We start from the raw sequence: 7,184 nt of genomic DNA on the forward strand, positions 1-7,184 counted from the left end.
TTAATTTACTGACTCTGAATTTCATCAGATATCCACTTTGGTTTTGGTATTATGATAGTGGGAGCTTCTATTTTGCCATGTACATTCTCTGATGGCTATCCTTCCATCAGCTCTCCACCTACCCACCACCTCATTTTGTCAGGAAGACAGTCCTAGCCATTTCACTCTCTTTGTATGGCAGTTTTACCCCAAGTCCTCAGTTGTTTTATTGCCCTTCTCTGTACTCCTCCCAGCTTTATAGCCTACTGCCTAGAACACTGCGAATGCAGCCGACAGACACATAAAGCCTTTCCTGAGTTATCTAAGGCTACAGTGGTCATGGATTATTCACTCCTGTGTTCCTTATGCATCTCAACATCTTGTAAGTGCCTTAAATTCAGCTTCCGTATCTCTGGCTATTTGGGCCAGTCTTTGCTTGACTGAGGACCATGTCAGGGCAAAAACCTTAGCAGATGAACTGGAATCAGGTTTTATGCCAAGCAGTAGAGAGGAAGTAAGTGAGATTTGTCTAGCATGTAATCTTCTGTGTAGTTCGAAAGACAAAACTTAAGTGGGTGTTTATTCTATAGGTATGATAGGGTAACTAACTTGGGAATTAGTGTGTATAAACATGCAGAATCCTTTTGGACTGAGTGGAGATGCTCGATTCAGCAAATGAGGGACTTCAGATTTATGAACTGATGAATATAATCAACAGGAACAAAGTGTGGAAACAACCAACCAGATTTAGCGTTTCTCAAGAATGACACAGGACTTTAATTGGCAAAGTGAACATGTGTCCTACAAAATATCCTAGGCTAGAAAGCTAAAAAGAAATACATTCTAGAAGCTTTGCATCCATAATAATTCAGAATTGCTGTTTGAACTGCTGTACATTTATTTTTGAACACATATAGTTCAGTAGATAACAGCATACTTGCCAAAGCCTATGCAAAAGGCAAGAAAATTATTTTGTAAAGATAGCCTTCTTTGTAATTTATTACAAAGGAATAAATTAGTATTAAATTAAAAGGGAATGAATTTGTATTAAATTACAAAGTAATATATTTGTATTAAGTTACAAAGGAATGCTAATTGTCACATTTTGATTACAAAGCTTGACTTGGATAAACTAACACATGAAATAACTTATAATAACTTTTCAGTAATTTCTTTGGTGAACTGAGCTTTGAGACCTGCATAATTGAGTAGGGAAAATCTGAAGAGCTGATGAATAATTTGTTTTAACTAAGACGAGTTTCATAAATTTGCAGAGCCAGTTTTTAGAAAATGGTTTGTTTGGTTTGTTTGTTTGGGGTTTTTTTGAGAAGCTTAAAAATACTGATACTAAATTCTGCTAAATGAACAATCATATCTGACATTGGCATGATATTTTTGTAAGAAAATATCTGTGCTTACAAGATTGTAGAGACTTCTCAGCTTCAAATTCCTTATAAGCCAAGAAATTTTCCCTAACACACTTTCAAAACACATTCTGAGTTGAAATCTTTGAATCTGTGAGTACTGTTGCTGGATTTACATTTTCAGAAGCTATTCCACTGATAGAAATGGACAGGAAAACTTAATATGCAATTACTTAGATATAGGGGACAATAACATACTAGAGCAATAAAGGAAATCTTACTATTCAGGCTACTGAAATAAACAGGGTAATAATAATGCTTAGTAAAATGAGGAGGAAGTCATAGTTCATAAGTAAGCTGTTAATATGTATTTTGGGTAACAGAAGGATAAGTCACAGCCTAATGGGAAAGGAAGAAAATGTTGATTCTTTGCTATAAAACTTGGCATTTTGTCTTTGTTAAACAATGTGCTTATAGTCCCATAGCATAGCATTTCCTTTTACATATGTTTGAAAGCAGGACAGGATGGGAGATGAGGTTTCAGAAGATAGGCTGTATAATGCCTATTTTAAACAGAGGAAAAGGAGGGAAGCAGCTAATTATAGTCTTCAGTAGAAGGAAACCACTTGGAAGAGTCTTGGCCCTTTGGGAGAGACTGGGAAGCGAGGTAGCTGTCAGGATAGCTTTACAGCTGAGTGGTCCCAACAGACAAAGAGCATCTGTCTAGGCAAGGAAAGGAGGTCACATGAAAAAAAGCTAGCTAGGGTAGAGACAAAGACTGATCCTAATCTCTTAGATATGTTAAACCTGTTTTAAGTAGCATTTACCATTGGTTTGTTTGGGGGTGGGGGTGTTAAGAACATGTTAGCCCACATCTTTTTAAACATGACCTGTTTTCCTCATCTGGGCAGAGACAGAATGGATTTTTTTTTTTTTCTTTCAAAAGGAAACACACAAACAAACCAACTCCTATCAGGGAAACTGGCAATTTGTGTGGGAAACAAATGTGTTCTGAATGAATTTCAGTCAAGCTTGTTAGTAATGTATTTCAAAGAAGATTAATTAAAGATTAAATCTCTAAAAACATGGTCACATTGCTTGATCTGAGGGAGGAGTTCTGCAGGAGGCCAGATGGGAACACAGCTCAGAGTCAGGAATTGGACTTTGACCGAGAATATTTCACACCTGGGAAGAAGTCTCCTGTTTGGGGCTCTGGAGAGAGCTTTACTGGGGCTACTGAACATCACAGCATAGGATGGGAGCCTAATAACTTTACACTGGCAGTCTACTACCCTTCTGCAGTATCTTTCTTCTCAGGTTGCTAAGGTATTTTAGCTTACACCATCAGCAAGGAAATTAAATAATACTGTTTCCTACTAGTTAACCCAAGTGCAGAAAAGTTATGCACAAGATTTTGTAACCTTTGCTCAGGTTGGTGAGTGCTCACTCACGTGTCTTACCCATAGCAATCACTGGGACTGCTCATGTCTTTTAAATGCTCATCAACATGAGTAAGGATGATACTACCCAGCCCAAATGCCTGGTACACAAGGTTATATGGGAAGTATATGGAAGACCTAGCAATAGCCTCCTGATTCTAGCACCTCTGTTGATTAAATAGGCAAAAGTTCAACAGTATGAAAACACCAAGTCATCTACTGCGATAAAATCTAACTGCAAGAGGTGACACATGAATCAATGAGCAGGAAAAAGGGATCTATGGACAAGCATCACCCAAAATTGTAGACCCTGGGTAGGGAATCAAAATTCAGTCCACAAAGTCCTCTCTGTGACATCAGTGCTTTTACCAGGTGGAGGAGCTGGTCCCATGAACCATCTGTGCTATCCAACAGGCAGAGCGAGGCTTTTGGGTGCAGATGTCAATGGACTGAAGGAAGAGAAGGCAGATGCCTGCCTGGATTTAATTATTTAAAATGTAGGTGGATGAATTCTACCTCTGAATAGAATTGGTTCTGACCTAGGAAAGATCACTAACCAGGTCTATGAAGTAAACATAGCCTAATGCACAGTATGAATCATCTAAAATTTTATTATAATGTTGGATGGATATATTTCCCAAACAAAAAGTTTCTATAGGACTTCATACTCTCAGGGACTGAAGAACTTTTAAGTCGGAGAAACATATTGTAAAAATGACCATATTTAAATTCAAAGTGCTAACAGATTTGGAGTGGTTTAGCCAAGGAGTTGTAGCTACTTTTATCAGCTCTACCATTCCAGCCATTTCTTTTGACTTGTGGCAGATAACTTGTCCCCACAAAAGACAATGCCCCTGGACTGGATCCGCTCCTCTCTTGCCACTGAAAATGCCAGAGCAGGTGCCAGCGTGGGAGGCAGCAGATTTTTATCCAGGGTCATCTCCAAGAGGAAGAATTACAGGAGGGCACAGTCAGCACAGCATGACAATTTCCATTTTCCCTGTTCTCAAGCACAGAGAGTGTTTCCAGGTTTATGGTAATGATTTCTGAGGAGGCTTTTAAAACTCAGATGCATTTTTGTCCTATGTGAGACTGAAACAAAGCAATATTATTCATGAGATAAATGCTAATTGTTCAGTAGAAAAACTTTCTGCCAATTTCAAACACTTTTGGCTTTGTCTGAGCTGACGGAACGTGTACATTCAGATTTATAAAAGCAGAGAGTTTTTGACTACAGGAAATTTCTTTTTGCACTTAAATAGAAGTTCAAGACAAAATAAAACTTACATTCTCTCAAAGTTCAGGAAATTGTGAACTTTTTTGTTTTCTTGTCTCATTTTTCAGCTTTTCATAATAGAGCATAAGTAGAGCTGAAATATTAACATTTTATTTATGGAGTCTTTAGAGCAAGGGAGTTCTTGAATTAATTCCATTTAGCAGTCTACTGGCGCTGACACTGCTCAAATACTCTTAAACCATGCTCTGCTCAAGTCTACATTTTTCATGTTGATTCTTAAAACTATACATTATGCGGTCCTTTTTGTAGCCAAAGAGATGTTGCACAGATTTATCACAACACTGGGAACCCCCACATAGTTTTAGTCTCAAAAAAGCTCAATTCACATAGAGAGGCTACACTTCACTGTGTAATTTTACAACAGAAACAGGCTCATGCATGTAAATGGTAAATTTTCTTGAGCACAAGAAGGAAATTTTAGAAGAATTTCACAAGGTGGAGGATAATAAACTACCTCATTCTAATATTTAATTATTGCAAGTAAATACCATGTTCCTGACACACACCCCTTTACTGACCATGGACAAGCTTTGGATCATGCCTTGTGTGAGCCACAAGTCAGAACTGTTGTTGGGCAGACAGATTAACCTCTTTTCGTAGATGAGAACACAACTCAGTACAATGAGCAGGCAGTCGTTGCCTGCCAACAGGCAGAGCTGTCTTTTTATAAAATTTAAATTGATCGCCCTTTAAAACCACCAGTTTTGCAGAAGGCTGCAGAGGTAGGTTGTTTCTGCCTGTGGACTCTCTTACATGGCAGTCTGGGAGGTATAGAGGTATAAGTCCTATATTTTCTGCCTTTTTACATTTCCTATAACAGTGAGTGGAAGCAGTGATTTGTCAAGTTTTAATGCAGTTTCTCCTCATTGCCCTCCCCAGCCAGTCCTCTCTGGAGGGAGAGCTGGCATGCTGCAGCAACAGCAGTTCTGTCCAGACAACAGAAACTTCTCTGAGCAACGAGGTCATGGAAACTCGTTAGAGCCAAACCCTCATTTACAGCAGTGAAGCCTACAAGGTGCTAGCCACCACCACAATTACAGCGGTGTCTGTATGTCTTCTCTCCTGGAGCACAGGAGTACTGTCGACGACCTAGTTGTTGCTTGCAATGCTGGCTTGTCTCTATTTCTTTGCTTTTTCAGTAACTTATTCTTGAAGGTACTTACAGTATTACAAGATAATCTATTTTACAGAATGTCATGAAAGGCTACTATATAAGTATACACAGCTACCCATACTTACTCTGGTCAAAAAATCCATAGGCACTTTGCAGACTCTGGAGCATGTTACGGTTTCTTAGGCATTTTGTTCAAATACTATATTTTTAAAAGGGATACACCATTCTATGATCACAGAAAGATGATTGAATCCATCCTTAATGTAACTGCATTGATTTTGATGGTGCCACAACAAAGCTATATTTGATCACAAGTCTTCAAAACCAAAACCTGAATGTTTTACCATCAGGGATTTAGAATGGCAAAGAAGGGAAAAAATCCTCATGGTTTTTGCCCAGTCACTGCTGCCTTTACAAATTTGTTTCACTGCAGTTTGAATTACTTTTCTATTGAAGGTAGCATATATAATTATCATTTGTTGAGCCAGCACCTATCTGGTCCCAGACATGTAATAGAGCTGCACTCTTAAGTTGACAAATTGTTATTTAATCCTAACCTTACAATTAAACTTCAGCTGTTTGCTCCTTATTGGTGACCTGCTGCCTTTCTGCTTTAGAAAGGCCCCTGATCTGTGCCAGTGAGCTTGTTGGCAAGGCCACTTCCACTCCAGCCAACATTGTCCCTATCACCTGAAGGCTCACACCCAGAAAAACACTCAGTGATTCATCACTGCAGCCTGGAAAGGCTGAATTATCCACTCAGGGATTCCTAAGTCATGAGTTTGTTGCTATTTCATCACATGCTTTATTCTGGATTGAAGGCAACTTCCTTTTCTCAGCTCTTTAACTCTAATGGGCCAGCAGACATTTTTGACTCTGCTACTTATTATTTATGTATCCTCCCTAGATATGGGTGCAGCATATGTGTGTGTGTGTGCATGCACGTGCACTTTAATGACTTGCTGGCCAAATTTCTTCATGGAGTGAATCATGCTTCTGACAGATCACCACTGTCAGCCAATAGAGCCTATTTGCACTGTTCAGACGCAATAGCCACAAATAAGGACGGTGTGATAAGAAAGCCAGGAGGAGCTTGAAAAACATAGTGACAAGATCGTGTCTCTGAGAGGCAATCTATACTAGAGCAATGCAAACGTGCAGGTCTGGTGTTCCTGCGGTTTTTAGTGCTGATTTTCATCTGCAAAACAATGTCAGCTGTCCCCTACTTTTAATCTTTGTACTCTCATCCCTACAGAGAGACCTGCTGAAGAAGAGGACCCAATAAACATGAGTAAACCCAGAAAGAATCCATGATAAATTGCCTCTGTGGAGTATCTGTCTACTTTTTTCCAACATAGTATAAATTCTCCAAATACACCCAAATTTACATTTTAAAATAAGCTCAGTTTATATGCAGGCATTAAATGAAAAAATTTTCAGAAGAATTTTGCACTCAGTGCATAGAAATCTTAGACAAGCTAGCCCTTAATAGCTGCTATAATGCCTGGCACAAATACTTTGGAAGAAGCAGCAATTATCATACACAATAGGAATTTATATAATGTAGATTATAATTAGATTTACATCAGGAGGAATACATTTAACACAGCTTCTTGGGCAAGACTCAACATCTCTTTTCCCTAAAAGCATACAGCAGCTATCAAGGTTGCATCCAGTAGAGGCAGTAAGAACATTTGGTTTCAACACAACCAAATCTTGATTTTCACCCTAATGACCTACATGCCTTTAATCAACCTACACCACGGTATCTGTAGCATCCGTTTCAGACTGGGTTTATGCATAATTACAAACTAATTTTCAAAAAGACATTCAAAGAGCTTCACAATTACCTTTGCATATTTAAGTATCTCAGAATCACCCTGACTAGCAAATTACATAATTACAAACAGGAGCAAAATTCAGGATGTTTGATAAAATATGTCTTTCTCACAAGCCAGTGAAGGAAATTCAGTGTCAGACACATCCTGAGA

The sequence above is a fragment of the Athene noctua genome, chromosome 1 (genome assembly GCF_965140245.1).
Source record: "Athene noctua chromosome 1, bAthNoc1.hap1.1, whole genome shotgun sequence".
Lineage (NCBI taxonomy): Eukaryota > Metazoa > Chordata > Aves > Strigiformes > Strigidae > Athene > Athene noctua.